Below are 19,973 nucleotides of genomic sequence, written 5' to 3' on the forward strand. Positions count from 1 at the left end.
TTGCTGAAAGACAGCCTTAATAATGCAAGCTCAAGCGAACAATAACAAATTGGCAGAGGTGGACTTCACCTTATTTTTCAGTTCATTTTGAAGTCAAAGCCATGATGATGTAATATACTTAATCTTTCTGCTTCCGTGATAATAATTAAATGAAGACAATGGTTTTTATATCAGGAATACATTAATTGAAAATAATTTTACTATTAACATATGCATTTTATATCTATTAAATCCTTTTTTTTTAATTAACCTTTTATTTTGAGGTAATTGTAGATTAACGTGTAGTTGTAAGAAGTAATGCAGAGAGAAGAGTTTCCCCCAGTGGTCATGTCGGGCATAACTATAGGTTGCAATATCACAACCAGGTTATTGACTTTGATACAATCCACTGACCTTATTTAGATTCCATCAGTTTTACATGCAATTGTGTGTGTGTGTGTGTGTGTGTGTGTGTGTGTATTTAGTTGCATGTAGTTTTATCATTTGTGTAGATTCACGTAACTACACTACAGTTAAGTTACGGAATAATTTCCTCAAGGTGAGGATCTATTACACTGCCATTTAGTCATATCCAGCTCCCTCCCCACTTCTCCCAGCCTTTTGCAACCAGTAATCTGTTTTCCATTTCTATAATTAGTTATTTCAAAACTATTGTATAAATGGAGCAGTTCACCTTTACTCAAAGGTAACCTTTTGAGAGTGAATTTTTTTTTTCATTTAACATAAGTCCCCTGGGAGCCATCCAAGTTATTGCATATATTAATTTTTTATTGTTGTTGTACCAAATTACCACAAATTCAGCCACTTAAAGCAACACATATTTATTATCTTACAATTCTGAAGGTCAGAAGTCTAGGAACAGCATGGTTCAATTGCTTAGAAGCTCACAAGGCCTACATCAAGGCCTACATCCCTTTCTGGAGGTTCTGGGGATGGAGCAGCTCTAAGTTTTTTCAGGGTTGTTGGCCAAATTCAGCTCCTTGCAATTATAAAACAGAGGACCCCATTACTTTCACTGGCTGTCAGTGGGGACCCGGTCTGTGCTCTTAGAGTCTGCCTGCATCCTTCTTATGCTGCCTGTGTGGCCCATGAGTCCCTCTGACACTTAGAATCTCTCTGGTCTTTATTTTTACTCTTTTTAAGTTGGGGGAAAAATCTGAAGGCCTACATAGATTTTTTCCTTTTTTTAAAGAGAGAGAGAGAGCACAATGGGGAGGGGGTGGGTGGAGAGGCAGAGAAGGAATCATAACCAGGCTCAGAGCTGATATGGAGCTCTATCTCATAACCCTGAGATCATGACCTGAGCTGAAATCAAGAGTCAGATTATTATTTTTTTTTTCAAAATTTACTTATTTATTTATGATAGACAGAGAGAGAGGCAGAGACACAGGCAGAGGGAGAAGCAGGCTCCATGCCGGGAGCCCGATGTGGGACTCGATCCCGGGACTCCAGGATTGTGCCCTGGGCCAAAGGCAGGCGCCAAACCGCTGAGCCACCCAGGGATCCCCAAGAGTCAGATTCTTAACTGACTGAGCCACCCAGGTGCCTCTGCATAGATTTTTTTCCTCTTGTTAAACACTAGGTGGATGTTTACAGTCAGGGCTATGACTTGAAACCTTAGACAGCCACAGAGGAGAGAGAATGAGAATGTTCCACGGTCCATCCAAGCCAAATAACATCAGAAGTTTTATAAGAAATCATTCATTGATTCAACAAATATTTATTTTCTTACATATTCAATGCTTCATGCCACAGGTTGTAACCCTGATACATATAATCTTTGTCCTGATGGAGACAAAGCTCAGTGACAACTCCAGATCAATAAATAAGCAAATTCAAAGGAGGGGCAAGTACAATGCTAGAAGAATGACGGAATGCCATAAGCACATACAGGAGGAGTGTTTGAGTCTGGAATCATTTGGATGTAAGTGACAGAAACCCACAAGGAGCAAAAACTGGTGATTTAAAATGTGGGTAGAGGTAATTCCCAGGAAACCAAAAGGGTAGGAAACAGAGCTATTGGAAGAAAGGCAGCTGGTTTCTTGTTCTTCATCTTCCTGAAGCCATGTGATCTTGCACATTTGTTTCTTTCTGGGCATCTCTTTCCTTCTTTGAAGGCTGGCTATTATTATTATTACTATTACTGTTATTATTATTTCTTTACACACATGGCAGAATATGGATGCCCCACACTGGCAACCCAACTGAGCTTACCTCTCTTCTTATTTCTAACATGAACTAAAATGAGTTATTATGCTAGGTTCCAAACCAAATTCTCAAGAGAGAATCTGACTGGCCTAATTTAGCTCATGTACCCATGTGGGCTGAGAAGACATCTTACATTAGGTCTGCTGCATGGAGTACCAATATCTCGGCTGATTAGGGGATTCAGGGAGAGTGTCCAGGGGAAACAGTGACTGACTGAGATGGCAGGGATGATGTTATCAGGAGCCCAGAGAGGACGTGGCACATTTGGAGCACTGAAAGAAGCTTGGGACAGCTGGAACTTCCGTACAGTGGGTGTGGAGTAGGGACCAACAAATGAGAAGTTGAGTATGGAGAGGGAAGAAGAGGCCAGATGAGAAAAGATCTTGAAGGCCATGCAGAGGGGCTGAGTTTGGTGAGGTGGTCTTTCATGATGTAAACTTTAGTATGAAGAAAATTGTCCCTTCCCACCAGAGCACTATTTATGACTATATTGATTCCAGCCATACACTTCAAAAGACTAAATTAGAATATTTTGTTTGGGTTCATGGCCACATGGCTTTCTCTCCAGTTGTCTTCCTCTAGCTGTCCTTGTCTGGGCTTTCTATGAGCCTTGATTGAGGTATGGTACTCTCGTTTTTGGGAGTGGGGTTGAATGCACATTGGAAGAGCTGAGTTGGTGCTTGCTCTGGAATTTCTGTCTGTCTCCCTGCTTGAGATGTGAAAAGTAAAAATGAACTAATTCTCGGGCAAAATACTATTCTTCTTTTTTGGTAGATCCCTAGGGGCTACCATCTTTAATAATTCAATACCAAGGTTCACGTCCAGGTTAGAAAATAATTAATTCTTACTGAAATTTTAACTTACCAATTTTAAGAATCTGAATTCAAGACTAAAAGAATAGAGATGCTTTTTAACTGCAGGACTAAATGTTGAGGCTCTACTATATTGCAGTTTTCCTTAGGAAATTTTCTGGACTGGCTCAAATCTATCATTGAGCTGACTTTTACCCAAACTGGCACCTCATGAATTATTCACACTTATGAAAGTACAAAGTCCATGAAAAAATTATTATTTTTGCTACTGACTTGAATAGCCAAGATACTTGTCATCTCTCAACATTAATTTTTGATGGCTTGCTCCTTGGATAACAGAAAATGAAGCCAGGGAGGGCTGAAAGAGCAAGAAATATTCCTCCTTTTGTGCTTGGAGATATGCAACTCTACTTTTCTCTGACATATAAAAGATCCTCTGAGAGAAATGGAACCATGGCACCAAAGGGTAGCAGACCCCTGAAAAGTGAGACTAAAACCAAAATACAATGGATACTTGAACATTAAACAAGATACGTACTAAATAGAGTGAATGTTTATTAAACTAAATTAAACTTGATATTTGAAAATCACCCAAAGATTTAAAAATTAAATCCCCGTAATATTTCTCAGGAGCTAAAATGAAAAATAAATTCAGGTCACCAAATTATCTGTAAGAGTTGTACCTTTCCAAACAAGCCCACTTATCTTTAGGGATAGGGCAGAGAACAGACTTCACAATCCTCCATATTTACAACACGTTTTGCATTAAACTGTTTTCCTGAATTCCATGAAATTTATTTGCTAGAATATTTTTCTTCTTTTGTCCTTTTTATAGAATTTATGACTATAAGATATAACTGATGTCAGAAAAAAGTCTGTTTTGTATTGTTCACAGCAACTTTACCCCAAAGAAATTCAAGGGACTTTCCAGATCTAAAGTATATAACCCAGCAAGCTTTCTCTATATATTATGAAGTGACATAGTACATAGAAGTCACAAATACCTCACTCACTCATTCGTCCAGCTGTATTTTCATTTTTTTTGATTCATCAGATATAATCTCTCTGCTGTTATGGTTTCAACTGCACAGAAATAGGAAAGCAATATAAAAACACAACAATGGAAGTACAGAGTTTTCCCATCTTCTGGTTTCTTTATTTAATCAAACCGGACTTAAAATGGATCATTTCACCATATTAGCTCTTGGTTTAAAGATGTAAATAAATTAATATGTAATTATGTATGTAGAATATACATACATACAATATACTGTTTTTTCCTATCCTACAGTAAACTATAGCTTCTGCCATGCTGTGATATGCATTCATCACCAAGAGTATGACCAAGGGTTCTTCCCTTAAAGATGAATTTTTCAACTGTAGTCCTAAGACCATTTCCTTAGGAGTAGAGCAGAGAGGAGTCAGAGCATGGAACAATGACTTGCCAATTTGCAGAATTCACACAAAAGGCAAGATTCTGTGATAGTCCAGAACAGATAGTTCCAAGCAGACTGTGTGTTGACAGGTAAGGGAGAGAAGCTGATTCACACCGTTCTCTGTGGCATGGTGTTCTTGGATATTGCTATTGCTCTGGAAAAAATTTGTCTGCTGTTCATTATCAGAACATGCACCACACACACTGTGGAGATTGTTCTCTGCTCTAGTGACACTCTGGGTTGTCCATTCTGTCCCTTTCTCAAGGCTCTGAGACAAAAACATACTAAGGCTTCTCAAATAGCGTTAGTCCCCTGAGAGGAGGAGGAAATAAATGTCAGTGTCTTTATTTTCAATAGGGAAAGTAGGCCAGGAAATAGTAACTTACCAGCTAGATCTCTGGCAAAGCAAAAAATAAGAAAAGGAAAGGGACAATTTTCTAGCTATTTGGTGTTGAAACTCTGTGATGTTTTGAATCCCATGAATATGTTTCAATACTTTGTATTTGCAGTTCCTGTTTTAGTTTTCGGGATACAAAAGGATTAAAATATTGAACACCTCAATTTTGTAGCTTCATGTTTCAAATGCTAGAGATTCTTAAACTGTGGTAGGATAGAAATAGAATCAGTAGTGGTGTTTTAAATCATATGTAAATTTCACTGTTTTCAAAACCTAGGAGAAAAAGAATAGTGCTTTCTTTTGAAAGAATGTTCTGTGAAAAGAAAAAATATATATTTGGGGGTTTGCACTTCTGATTTGCTATCATCGTTCGTGGGAACTGAGAGGACGTGAACAGTCCTCTCTAGAAGTAGTCTAGAAGCAGAACTAAATTGGTAGTGACTTGAACTACATGGCATCATTAAGCAGGTGTGTCTGACCATCCTAATCAGCAAACTCCAACTTGGATAATGAGAAATGTGAAAACAATGTCCATAGTTTGCTGAGTTAGTAGATAAAAGAGTGAACAAAGAATGGATCGTAGAAATGAACTCTTAGAAGAAAATGTCAGAGCAAATCTTTTTGACCTTTAGTTAGGCAATAATTGTTTCTTAGATATGACACCAAAAGCAAAAGCAACAAAAGAAAAAAGATACATCAATTGGACTACATCTAAATTTAAATCTTTTTGCCTCAAAGGAAACCATGAAGAAAGTGAACAGACAAACCACAGAATGGAAAAAAAATGTTTGCAAATTATATATATATATATATATAATAAAGCACTTGTATTTAAATAATATAAAGAACTTTTAAACTAGATAGTAAAACTACAAATAGCATAATTTACAAATGGGCAAAGGATTTGAATAGACATTTCTCCAGAGAAGAGACATTATTGGCCAATAAGCCCATGAAAAGAAGCTCAGTATCCTTAGTCATTACAGAAATGCAAAGCCTAGGTGGCTCAGTTGGTTGAACTTCTGGCTCTTGATTTCAGCTGAGGTCCTGATCACAGGGTTGTGGAATTGAGCCCCTTGTCTGGCTCCACTCCTCACTTGCACACACAGTCTCTCTCTAGAAAAAAAAATGCAAATCAAAACCATAATAAAGTACCACTTCTCACCCACCAGGATGACTAAAATAAAAAAAGACAATAATGAGTGTTAGCGAGAATGTGGAGAAACTGAAACCCTCACACATTGGTGGGAAAATAAAGGAATACAGCTATTTTGGAAAAGCCGGGTTGCAGTTCCTTAAAATGTTAAACATTGAATTACCATACAACCCAGCAATTCTATTCCTCAGTAAGTACTCAAGAGAATTTAAAACATATATCCACACAGAACCTTGCAGTTGAATGTTTATAGCATCATTATTCATAATGTTAGAAATTGGAAATAACCCAGATAATCATAAACTGATGAATAGAAAAACAGTATATAGTACAGCCTTATGATGAAATTGTATCTGGTCATAAAAGTAATGTGAAGTTGGGATGCCTGGGTGGTTCAGCGGTTGAGCACCTGCTTTTGGCCTAGGGCATGATCCTGGAGTCCCAGGATTGAGTCCCGCATCGGGCTCCTCTCAGGGAGCCTGCTTCTACCTCTGCCTGTGTCTCTGCCTCTCTCTGTATTCATGTATGTCTCTCATGAATAAGTAAAATCTTAAAAAAATAATAATGTGAAGTACTGATACATACTGCAACATGGATGAACCGTGAAAACGCTTTGCTAAGTCAAAGAAGCTAACACAAAAGACAACATATTATATAATCCCATTTAGATGAAATGTCCAGAATAGGCAAATTCATAGAGAGAGAAAGTATATAAGACATTGAGAGCGGCTGAGGAGAGGAAAGTATGGGGTGAGTGCTCACTGGTGTGATGAAAACATTCTAAAATTAGTGATGATGGACATATTAACTATTAATATATGAAAAGCCACTCAATTATACATCTTAAAATGGTGAGTTTTGTTATGTGAATTATAATAAAGCAGTTATTTTTTAAAATTGTGACCAAGATTCAGTTTGAGTTGCTGAGGGGTAGGGAGAGGAATCTGCAAAATAGATGTGAACCAAATCATTTTTACAGGTTGCAGAATCTTGATGATGTTTTTTTTAGAATGTTCTTTTTTCATATTAAGTGTTCCTTAGTTGGACTTAACCTGTATATGCAAAGTATGAAAAGAAAGAATTGTTCTTTCAAATACCAGGGAAATTGGGCAGTGCTTTCCACAGACACGACCGGAAGCAGGTCTCTCTGTGAACTTTGCATAAGATAATGCTCCAAATCACATTGAATTTCAAAACTTAAGAAAGTCAGTCAGCTCAAGGGAAAATAGTCAATTAGGGAACAAATAAAGTTGGTTTCTGCTGTGATTTTATTTTATTTTATTGCCATAAAAATCACATGTGTTCCCAAAGACTGAATTAGTTGCTTATAAAGTCAGGAATATTTTTATTAAAAATATAGAATCTCACTGATAACAACAACCGTTACATATACATAAAACTGTCATTTTATGTATATGTATATATATACACATATGTTATATATATATACAGACACACATATATATAATATATAGCATGTGGCTATATGTAATACACATATATAATATAGAACATATAGTTATAAGCACACACATATGTATAAAATCTTTGTATTTCTAAGCAAATCATCTGGTGTTGCCTCAGATAAAAAATAATTTTGGCTAAACTGGGGCTAAAAAGACTTGTTGAGTTTTTCCTTTTGAAAACCATAATCATTGTTACTTAACCGGAAAAAAGGTTATTAATACAATTGTTGAGAATAAATGATCACAAAGATGTTTTAGTTTGTCCTTGTCCTTGTCCTTGTCCTTGTTATAAAATTCTACAAGTCTATGCACACATCTTACCTTTTTAGTTTTATTCCAAGGGAGGGGAAAAAAAGGTCAGAGTTTTTAATGCTGAAGTGACATTGGCAAGGATTTCATAAATTTGGGGAACAGATGGTGTATGGTATGTATGAGCCCAGCTATTGAAGACTTACAGAGTGACTCATGAACTGATAGCTGTTTATTGAAGGGGAAGAAAGGGCATTATCTTGTTTAAAATGTTGCCATTTTGCAGAGAGAATAGAAATCTCATTCCACTTTGAGCCTGTCTCCTTTCTCGTTTTATTAACAATAAGGCATTTTTCTTTTTTTCAAATTATTTATTACATTTCATTCTTTTAATATAGCTTTTGTAGGCTGGGCCAAATTTTTACTCCAAATGAAAGGCAACTGCAATGTGTTTTCCTGAATATGTTTTAGCCTATTGCTTTCCATATGTTAGAAAGCATGTCCACATACATGGATACATTCATTAGATTGGCTTATATGTCATATTTGGAATTGAGTAAACTAGTGTTTTGGCTTCCTTTAGTCAAAACATGAAATTAGAGGGAAAATGAAGTATAATGCTATTAATGGATTTTGAATGTCAACTGCTGACAAGTTATGTGGTGAGGGGGTGGAAAAAGAGTCTTAGCAACTCTTGATCATTGCAGTTTGTATGCCAAACATCATGCATATAATGATGATATGATTTTGACTGTAACTGGTGACTGCTGAAGGTTGCCCAGTGGCTTGAGGTACTAAGATCTGAATTCCTGTCTTTATCTGTAATAAATTAGAAAACCAGTTCCCTGTCTTGGTTGCATCTCTCAATTCTGGTTTGCTTCTGGTGTAGAAAGAGAGAATATTAAGTTTAGAGTGCTCAGGGATTGAGCCCTGCCCAAAATAGCAACTGAAAAAGAAATTTTCCACAAGGACTCTTGGAGAAAGAGAATGTATCTCCCTCACCCAATAAGTTTTGATTCTCAGGCATGGGTAGAAAGAAACATCACTGTTTTCTAGTCCATAAAAAGGAAATAACGTAGGATGTGGAGGAAGATAAACAAAGCTGATGTGTATCAGTCCTCAGCGTAGTACATGGTACTAGAATAAGACAAGCTCAGACCTATGAGGGACAGGCAGAGACCAAAGGCCAATGGAAAGGCTCACTAAGGTCAGGTCAGGAAAGGCCCTCCTCACTGAAGTTAGGTGCATGCATTGGGAGAATAAACCAACTTGTGATTATTATCCTCTGTAAGGCAGAGTTGAAGCTCAGGACAAGATAATATCCAAAGAGTAGGCATTATTTCAAGAAGTATTAATACTAAGAATTCTAATTTAGTATGTAAGGCACAGAGACTATGGACAATGAAATAAATATTCTGTTGTGGTTCTGGGATTCCAGTGCATTCACAGTCAGACTCTAGCTAGTGATTGGGAGAATAAAATAGGGAATCTGTCCCCTGGAAAGGTCTTAAAAAGTTAGGATGGGTATCACAGCCTAGATAAGCAAGCTGTGGGTTAACTAAAGCCTTAGAGGGCCAGTAGGTAGATGACCTAGGACCTACAGGCTATGGAATGGGGAATGGGTTGAAGCCCATGGCTAAGTACTGGGTCAAGACTGTGAGGCTGTGGAATGAATTAAGGACTCACATTTCCTCACCTGGCTCTGTGTAAGGTTATGTTCCTGGCACATCTAGTCCCAGTTCTGGCTGGTAGTATGGATTGATCAACGGACTGATTGATTGGTTTATACCTCCATTCCATTCTCAATAAGACTTAAGGTGACAGTCAGCACGATTTATCCCCATAGGACACTCAGATACTGGTGCTTATCCAGAATAGCTAAGTGAGTTTAGAAGGAATCTTCAGCTAGCTGGATGGCCAGCGTAATATCTAGGGATGATTTGTGTAGATGCCTTATGCATGATGGAGAAACATGTGATGGGAAATTTGGAGTATTTCAAAGTGCCTGGACACCTAAAGGCAATCACTTCTCAAAGGCAATAAAGAAGTCTCTCTTGAGAAATCACATGGTTAAGAATGTGCTTTTGGATCTGAGTTCTTTGTGGCCTAGGTTAAACCTTCCCAGGGACCAACAGGCTTTCCTCTGAGCTTGCAAACCAGCAGCTCCATGAGCACTCTACCACTTGACAGCTGCAGTGCATGTCTCAAGGACACAGAAGGTCAGAGTTTGGATAAACTGCTCATAAGCTGTGGCCCTCACAGTGTCACTCATATACAAGTATATTTTTATGCACCAGAACTGCATATTCACTCGTGCAATACTCATGTTGAGTGCTTATGATCATCAGGTATGAAGTCAAACTACACTTTTAGTGAGCCCACATGTGGCAGCCACTATGTTGGGTATTTTAGCAATATTATTTCCAATCTTCTTAATTATTCTATGATCTAGGGCAGAATTATTAGCTGTATTTTGTAAATAAATAAACTGAGGCTTACAGAAGTCAAACAAATTACTCCTAGAGCATAAAACTAGAAAGAAGCTAAGGTTCTGTTCAAATCTTTTGTTTAATGCCAACCCAGTACTTTTCCCCCTACCACCCTATGTCTATATACTGTTGTCACAGGGCCTGACACACTGGGCAATTTCTGTTGTGTACCAACTTTCCCTTTAATTCATTTATGGACATCCTTAATTTTCTGAATATCTGACAAAAGAAAGGAAACTAATTAATTAAGGTTACACACAAACCTAGTGCAAATAGAATATAACAACCCTCTGTATATGTGAGTGCTACTTATACATACATATATATCTACACACTGTCAAAGTTATAAAACTTAAAAATCACTAGATAAGAAAAAGCTGAAGGCCTAATCACATTCTTTGGCTCCTTGAAAGCAAAGAAAATGCAATTCTTCACCAAAATAGTCTTCAACATGGATTTCCAGAGCTAGGAATCCTGTCCTACCTTATTCCTTAAATGATGTTGGGCAGACCGCAGAGCTGCTGATGTGGAAACACAGCTGTGGTACTCTTGGACAACTTATTTTGAGAAGAATTCTAAAATATGGAGCAAACTCATATGTTAAAACCCAGTGTGTCTTTCACTTTTCAAAAATGCATTATCTTATGCCTAGGAGAATATTTATTACTCTCTTTCTTAAAAATGTTCCCTTTTTGATGAAAAATGTTCAAAGCCGGAACAAAGCATTCTTACTTGAGATAATTTCAGGAAAATAGCTCAGGGGGGTGGGCATGGAGAAGAGGCTTGAGAAACTGCAGAAAAAGGGAAAAAAAAACCACAGAAATGTAATTTTAGTATCATTTTCTTGGCTTTTGAACATCTCTTTGTTGTGTGGTTGAGGCAGCTTTATGGGTTCTTTACGAGAAGTAAGTGAAAAGTCTGAATTGATGTCTCCTTGGGAAAAGCTGGAGCTGAGTGTGAGTGGTATCTATTATCACTCATGGAACCAGGATGGATGCAATTCTCCATTACACGCCAGCAGTGGTGAGGGATTGAACAGTTTCTGGTGTCAGAGGTGAAAAGCTTCAACTTAAGGGAGACTTTTTTTGCTGTAAGTTTTGCTACAGGGAATTTTTGATGCTTTTGATATGTATATTTCAAAGTATGGAAGACCCAGAAATGGAAAAGCCCCTATTGGGAAAATCTCTCTGTTCATAATCAGCCCAGCAGATCTAGTAAACTGCATTGAATTCCTCTCCCATCTACTTTCCCTCTCACACTCACCTCCTACGTGCATCAAATACACTTATTTGGAGCATACAGAAAATGTGTGTTCCAAATATATGAAGGGTCTATTCTTCCCATGGGACTTGGCTGGGTAGATTTCTGTGCCCTTCCCATTATTCTGTGAAAGCTGCCTCCTGCCCGTCTCTTATTGCTATCCTGTTCAAAATAAGTGAGACTTGTTTTCCAGCTTTTCAGAAGAGATAGACAACAGCCATATAAAAGCAGAGATACACATAGCACATCCGGAGCCATGGAGGATAGGAATCTTTTTTTTTTCTTTCTAAAAAATAAACAGACTTAAGTGTGTATGGGACTGAGATTTTCTTTGCTCTTTTTGTGGCTGGGAGATGTCACATGTTTACATGTGTCTGTACCCCTTTTTAGTACTGCAAATCCACAACTTCCATGCCCACCCTTGGAGGTCTCCATGGAAAAGGTAAAATGGCAGAAAATATTGGGATGGCAATAATTTTTCACAACAGAGATGAGTTTCTTTATTTTATGAAACGATGTGAATTTGCTCACTCTAAAGATGAGACCACAGAAATACAGAGTAAAAGGGATGTCATAAGGCCTGGTGAACTTTTAATCATGTCCTAAATCCTTCTGAACAGGGGACAAGGTTACTTTTCATACTTAAGAAGAATGACTACAATCTTTCCAGACCTCTATAATTCAAGATTCTTGAACTATAAAGATATCCAGTCACCGTTGTCAAACATTGTATCAGGCAGAGGTTAATCAGAGAAAGGCTTTTGGGCATATCTAGGTTTACAAAAGCTGTAATTGAGCCAAAAAACTGATCTAAAATGGTGACTTCTTCCTCTGGTGTCTGGATCTCCAACATCATAAAGTGGTTATTGCACACCGGGCTTCTCTTTTCTGTGGGATGTGGGCCACTGTAGAAGGCATCTTTGTCTAAGAAGCATAGCCTGAGAAGGAGCCACTCACATAGGGGAGCCCCTTTTTGACAAGAAGGAAGTACTGATTTTACTTATGGGCTTATTTTCGGCCAGGTATCTTCCTGAGATAGGCACAGGGGAGCTAATTGCTAATATTCTAGCATAAGAACCAGCTGAAGGCATAGCAAGTAGCCATATCTTCTTCCTCTGCTGTCTGCTGGACCCAGTGGTCTTTTGGCAAGGACTTTTCCAGTGCCTGAGAAGTGCCAGGCACTAGGCATTGGGATGCAGGGATGAACATGAGAGACACAGCTCTGGCCCCCGGAGGGAGACAGGCATTAAGCAGTCTCGAAAGTATTTTATTCACGTCAAGCGTTGTGAAGGGGTACAGGACACAGTGAGTGTATGACTTGGGTATTAATGCACATGGGGATCAGGAGGTTTTCCTCAGGAATTTATGTTTATGTTGAGATCTGATAAATGAGTCAAAGCCAGATAAAGAGAGTAAAGTTCAGCCCAGCACAAATAAAATATGTCTGCCACATGACAAACAAGGAAGCTCCTAACAGCCCTTTCTGCCCCCTTCCCCACATTATTCCTTTGGCTCTATGGTCTAGGAGATTTCTTCTGTTCCCTCCATTCTAGCCACCACACTGGTCACCTAGTATCTGTGTGTATGTCAAAGTTCTTTTTTTTCTTTTTTAAGAGTAATTTAAGATTCCCAGTAAAATTGAGGACAAAGTAGAAAAATTTCCCATGTCTCTTCCACATAGGAGCTTTTTAAAATAGGATGGAGCCTCATCTTTTCAGGGCTGTTATACTTAAGTGTCCAATCATCTAGAAACAGAGGTTAAATAATCAGGATTACACGGGCTCCAAGAGCACACTGATTCTAGAATTTTAACTCCATGATTATATGGCTTTTCCCCCCTTGCCAGTTGGACCGAAAGTAGGGCAAAAGCCGGCTTTAAAAGTCTGGAAAGGTTCTTTTCCCAGAGCAGTACCGGAAGCTCCTCTTCGAGTGCCGAGGGCCGCCTTCTGGGCCCGCACAGGCAGAGCGGCCCGCGGTGCTCACTCCCCTGGAGCGCTCATGACTGGCAAACGGAACCAAGGCAATTTGCTCCTAGATCAGGCAAGGGTGAGTGAGAGCAGGAAGTGCCTGGAATCAGAGCTGCCTTACAAAGGGCAGAAGAGAAAATACAGCTCAGCAAAAACTGTGACTTGGGGTTAGACGCAGGACATGTACGGAGAAGAAATCACCTAAAGCTTTGCTCTGGACAAGAACACACCTGCCCAGGGTGTGAGCCCACTGACTTGGGGGATGCCAATTTTGATCTTCCATGCGACCCTTGCCTTGGTTCCCTTCCCGCACCCTTGGTCCAGCTGGATGTCTTGCAAATGCTTACTTTTGGTCTCCAGGGGATCCCGTGAAACGGGTCAGTACAGCTCAAAGTTCATGCTTCCTCAACCTGAATGCACATGAGGGCCTCCTCAACCTCCTCACATATGAGGAGCAGTTTTTTTTTTTTTTTGTGGGAATGAATTATACTGAAAGTTACGCTACTGTCAGTTACACTTCTGGATATCAAAAAATCAATATTTTTTTACTCTGTGTTAAATCTCAGGTATAATGGACTGAATAAAAGAAAGACAAGTCTTCGTGGAAGTTAGTCCTATGTGGAAATTAAAAACAAAATGGAGAGCTTGAACAGAAAAATCAATGCATTGACCTATCTGAGGCTGATTATACCAGTGCCTCATAAGTTTAGATAAAATGGAATTTACCTAGAGAACGAACTCTGTAGAACATGTGGAACATATAATGCCGAGAATAAAAATAAACATTTTTAACTGTCTCAACTATAATGTTGAAAGTGAAGACTAATATCAAATATCATAATGCTGGGCTTCAGAAATTGCCGGGTGGGGTTTTGACTATCCCAATGGAAGAATCCATGGTACCCACAGTTTTCTAATTTTCTTAATTCAAAACTGTGGGAAGTAGCCTTTGAATTTTTAAACACATGTTCCTAATCACCACTCCCTGTGATAGAAAAAAATAAGAGTTTAAAGTTACCCTACCTAGGATAGACCAATGATGGGTTTTCAGAGTTCCATACATCTGGGAGCTGCTGCTTCCCCATGTGGGATCCTGTGGGGGCTGAGCCACTATACCTATTCTTGACCCATTAGACAAATGAAAAAGAAATGTTAGCAACCTGCCTCTTGTGTCTGTGTCTTCATGGCTGATTATGTGAAGATGTGCTAACAAGCCAGAGGGAGAACCCACTGCAGCTTCCCCAGTGTGAGCTAGGCTTGCTTGGTAAACTTCAGTGCATGAATGCGAATATGGAGAGAAAGGCCTCCAGATTCATTCAGCTAATCTGGACTCAGAAGGCAGGCAGGGATTATTAGGGCTGCTTCAATAGCATAGGACCTATGTATCACAGAAATAAGACACTCGTGAGAGACCACATTCAGGTCTGTGCTAGGGGACACACTTATTCACAAAATCTCTCTACCTCTTCTGCCTGGGACTGAGTATAGCTGGGGTTGCTATAGGGGTGTCATAAGAAGGGCTTAAAGCTTAAAGCTCCTGATTTTACTGTCTCAGAAGGCTGCTCTACTTACCCAAGCATAGCTCATTTGTTTGGGGGAGGAATGATGAGGAATTGGTCCTTTATCTCAGGAAGAAGTAAATAAGAGAAAGAAAGGTTGAGAAAGGAAGAGATAGATGAGGAGAATGGACCAAGGCAGACAATAGGAACTCAGGGGATTGCTACAATTGATTGAACACCATCTCTTTGCCAGGCACTCTGCTGGACCACTGATTCCATTAGGTGAAACCCTTACAAAGGCCCTGTGAGGTCAATGCTATCATCTTGTTTTGTTAATGAGGAAATCAGGGCCCAGAGAGGTGAAAAAACTTGCCCACACAATACACAAGGGTAAAAGCTCATGTTGCTGAACCTCAATCTTACCCCCCCCCTCCCTCCAATACCAAGTTGGAACACTTAGTGAAAACACTTGAAAGCAGCCCCATACAGGTCATTGAATGCAAGAGAACAAAAGCAACAACTCTGAGAGCAAATGTTAAGCTTATGTCTTGAAAAGGGATCTAATTTTTTTTTGCCTTAGTAGCCTATAGAAGAAAATCTACCTTCTTGAGATAGCTAATGAGCTGTTCCGGGAGACAGAAAAGGCTGGGAGTTTAAGGATTTTGAGAAGACTGCCTGGGAAGGAAGGACAGTCCCAGGGGAAGGGTTGAGATCATGGTGTTGTCAGGTCATTGACCTCAGAGATCATATTTAAGCCAAATGCTCATTCTGTGAGATGATAATATTTAAAAAGAAAATATAAAATCACAATGAAAAGGTTTGGCCTACTTTCATTTTAAAATAAGTTTTCTGTTTTAAAATGATATCCTGCCCACATCTAACTTCTGGAAGTCCCCCACCCAGAAATCTCCCCTCAAAATAGTAAACTTTGTCTGTCATTCACAGAGTTGCAAGTTCTACTCTCCTGTCCCCAGCTGAAATCCCTTCAGAACCTCACCCTCCATTTAGAGCTCATAGTCGCTGAATTCTCTCCCTTTTATAGATGAAGGAATTGGGTCACAGACACAATCCTTAATAATATACATAAAAAGAGGATATCATTCTTTTCTTTCCAACCACATGACCCAGTTTGGGCGACTAATTCTAGAGGTAGTCTGCATGTGAAGAAGCGAAGTGGAGGCTCAGTATGGTAAACGTGTCGGTGGAGGTCATGGTGTGTTTAGAGAGAGCTTTTCTAGAGTCATCTCTTTGAAGGGATAAAGGGGTGAGCAAATTGGCTTTTCCGTGTCTGGCATGTCTCAGGCTTTAACAGGAAAGATTACACTTTTTAGAAACAATTAGATCTCTCCTTGTTGCAAATAAACTTGAGAGCTCTCCTGGGAGAAGGAATCTTAGCCCTTAATGAGAAGAAGAGATGTTAATTGGATATGTCAGCAGAGTTTTCATGTTGTAGCTATGGGTCCAGTTATAGTTTTACTCAGTTCTATGTTGTTAACATCCAACTTAAACTTCTTCCTGCCCCCAAAGACTGGGCCCCATAGGAGAGGGATGGATATGTTTCCAAATTCCTTTTCAGTGCTGCTCCTTTCTTGGACTCCTGCCATGCATCCTTTCCCCTCTTGGAGCATTCTTGCTCTGTCTTCTCAGCCCTTCCCTTTACTAGTGGGATTTTTCTAGGCCCATACTTAGCTTTCTTATCTTACCATTGTATACTCATTCCTGAGAAAATCTACTTTCAAGGCCTGTGGTCCAGGGTTCCCGAGTCACTAATACCAGTCCATCTCAGTCTTCTCCCAGGACAGCATGGCTAAGAGCCGGGAACTGAAACCTGCACAACATTTCTTCACCCCCATGTATGGTACCTAACATAGGATGACTTAAAAGCTGAGTTCAGCTTAGACTTGACTGGTGTGCCCATACATAGTTCCTTATGTAATGTGTGCTTCTCAGAGGGATAGCAGCTGTGTTCTGAAAGGTAGCACCCTAAAGGAGGCGCAACTATTCCAAGAGCACCAGACAGAAGCTGCCAAGACCTTTTATGACTTAACCTTAGGAATCACAAAGCATTGATCTGACCATACTCCACTGACTGAAGCAGTCACAAGTTTGCTCAGGTTCAAGAGTAGGGGACACAGACCTCACCTTTTGTTAGGAGAAGTGTCAAAGAATTTGTAATCCTTTAAAAAAATTCCTAAAGGCTATACCTATCACTACTTTAATAAAGAACTTGGCACTTAGAGAAATAAAGTAACTTGAAATATGACACATTTAAGTAGGAGAGAGTCCAGATTTAACCCAAGATTTTATAGGCAGGTATGGATTTATTTTTACTTATCCTGCTAGGAACTTTATATAACTTGAATATAAGAACTAACGTCTCCAGCAGCCCGGGTGGCTCAGCGGTTTGGCACCTGCCTTTGGCCCAGGACGTGATCCTGGAGACCTGGGATCGAGTCCCACATCAGGCTCCCTGCATGGGGCCTGCTTCTCCCTCTGCCTGTGTCTCTGCCTCTCTCTCTCTCTCTCTCTCTCTCTCTCTGTCTCTCATGAATGAATAAATAAATAAAATCTTAAAAAAAAAAAAAAAAAGAACTAATGTCTCTGGGAAATTCTCAGCAGTTTCCCCTTTAAATATCATTTAACTGCCAATTTTGTTGTTAAGAATTCACTAATTCTCTCTTTGACAAGATGATTCTTTTTCATATGCATCTCCTTATTTTTTACTTTTGCTTATTTTTGTTTTGTAATTTGTTTTCTTTTTCAATGAATTTCATCCTTTTATCTCTTTCAGGATTCTAAGCTCAACTGAGGAACATATCAGCATCATATCTAGAGAGTAAGAGAGCTTTTGTCAAAAATACATCTCTTCATTTTCCTCCCTGCTGCCTTCCCCATCAAACAATAGATGTAGGGAGAGGAGGGGCAGGATGGCAGATGAGTCAGGTCCCCAAGCCACCTGTCCCCACCAAATTACCTAGATAACCTTCAAACCATCCTGAAAATCTATGAATTCGGCCTGAGATTTAAAGAGAGACCAGCTGGAACGCTACAGTGAGAAGAGTTCGCGCTTCTATCAAGGTAGGAAGACGGGGAAAAAGAAGTAAAGAAACAAAGGCCTCCAAGGGGGAGGGGCCCACGAGGAGCCGGGCTGAGGCCGGGGCGAGTGTCCCCAGGACAGGAGAGCCCCGTCCCGGAGACGCAGGAGCTGCACCGACCTTCCCGGGCGGAAAGGGGCTCGCGGGGAGGTGGAGCAGGACCCAGGAGGGCGAGGATGCCCTCGGGCTCCCCGGGACAGTAACAGACACCTGCGCCCCGGGAGAGTGCGCCGAGCTCCCTAAGGGCTGCAGCGCGCACGGCGGGACCGGAGCAGCTCGGGGGGCTCGGGGGCGGCTCCGCGGAGGGGGCTGCAGGGCGGGAGCAGCTCGGGGGCCTCGGGGGCGGGTCCGCGGAGGGGGCTGCGGGGCGGGAGCAGCTCGGGGGGCTCAGGCGGCGGCTCTGCAGAGGGGGCTGCGGGGCCGGAGCACGAATCCACCAGCGCAGGCCCGGAACAGAGGGCGCCGGGACACAGCCCAGGATCCGGCCCCCTCCCCGGGACAGGCAGAGGCCGGGAGGGCCCAGGACAGCGAGGACGCTCCTCCCGGAGCTGAGCAGATCAGCGGCCCCGCCCCGGAGCCTCCAGGCCCTGCAGACAGAGAGCTCCGGAGTTACTGCGGGGGCTGACTCCAGGGCTGCAGAGCTGGCCCCGCCACTGGGGCTGTGTTGCTCCTGGGGCCTCACGGGGTAAACAACCCCCACTGAGCCCTGCACCAGGCAGGGGCAGAGCAGCTCCCCCAAGTGCTAACACCTGAAAATCAGCACAACAGCCCCCCCCCACCCCCGCCCCCAGAAGACCAGCTAGACGGACAAGTTCCAGAAGAAGCCAAGGGACTTAAAGTATACAGAATCAGAAGATACTCCCCCGTGGTTCTTTTTTTTTCTTCTTTTTGATTTCTGATTGCTTCCCCCACCCTTTTTTTCACCTTTCTTTCTTTTCCTTTTTCTTTTTCTTCTCTCTTTTCCTTTTTTTCTTCCTTTTTTCTTTTTTCTTTTTATCTTTTCTTTCCTTCTTTCTCTCCTCTCTTTTTCTCCTTTTCCCAATACAACTTGTTTTTGGCCACTCTGCACTGAGCAAAATGACTAGAAGGAAAACCTCACCTCAAAAGAAAGAATCAGAAACAGTCCTCTCTCCCATACAATTACAAAATCTGGATTACAATTCAATGTCAGAAAGCCAATTCAGAAGCACTATTATACAGCTACTGGTGGCTCTAGAAAAAAGCATAAAGGACTCAAGAGACTTCATGACTGCAGAACTTAGATCTAATCAGGTAGAAATTAAAAATCAATTGAATGAGATGCAATCCAAACTAGAAGTCCTAACGAGGAGGGTTAACGAGGTGGAAGAATGAGTGAGTGACATAGAAGACAAGTTGATGGCAAAGAGGGAAACTGAGGAAAAAAGAGACAATCAAAAGACCATGAAGACAGATTAAGGGAAATAAACGACGGCCTGAGGAAGAAAAACCTACGTTTAATTGGTGTTCCTGAGGGCGCCGAAAGGGACAGAGGGCCAGAATATGTATTTGAACAAATCATAGCTGAAAACTTTCCTAATCTGGGAAGGGAAACAGGCATTCAGATCCAGGAAATAGAGAGATCCCCCCCTAAAATCAATAAAAACCGTTCAACACCTCGACATTTAATAGTGAAGCTTGCAAATTCCAAAGATAAAGAGAAGATCCTTAAAGCAGCAAGAGACAAGAAATCCCTGACTTTTATGGGGAGGAGTATTAGGGTAACAGCAGACCTCTCCACAGAGACCTGGCAGGCCAGAAAGGGCTGGCAGGATATATTCAGGGTCCTAAATGAGAAGAACATGCAACCAAGAATACTTTATCCAGCAAGGCTCTCATTCAAAATGGAAGGAGAGATAAAGAGCTTCCAAGACAGGCAGCAACTAAAAGAATATGTGACCTCCAAACCAGCTCTGCAAGA

The 19,973-nt window shown here is 40.7% G+C and overlaps 1 long non-coding RNA gene across 1 annotated transcript; it reads right to left on the reverse strand.

The window, feature by feature from the left end:
* Positions 1–5,811: 5,811 nt before the first annotated feature.
* LOC111092275 lies at positions 5,812–16,899 on the reverse strand. Its single transcript, XR_005378181.1, has 3 exons — positions 16,643–16,899; positions 10,697–10,788; positions 5,812–5,969 (listed from the first exon to the last, which is right to left on the reverse strand). It is a non-coding gene; the product is annotated as an uncharacterized LOC111092275 (long non-coding RNA).
* Positions 16,900–19,973: the final 3,074 nt, after the last annotated feature.

Source organism: Canis lupus, chromosome 25, assembly GCF_011100685.1.
Source record: "Canis lupus familiaris isolate Mischka breed German Shepherd chromosome 25, alternate assembly UU_Cfam_GSD_1.0, whole genome shotgun sequence".
NCBI classification, from domain to species: domain Eukaryota; kingdom Metazoa; phylum Chordata; class Mammalia; order Carnivora; family Canidae; genus Canis; species Canis lupus.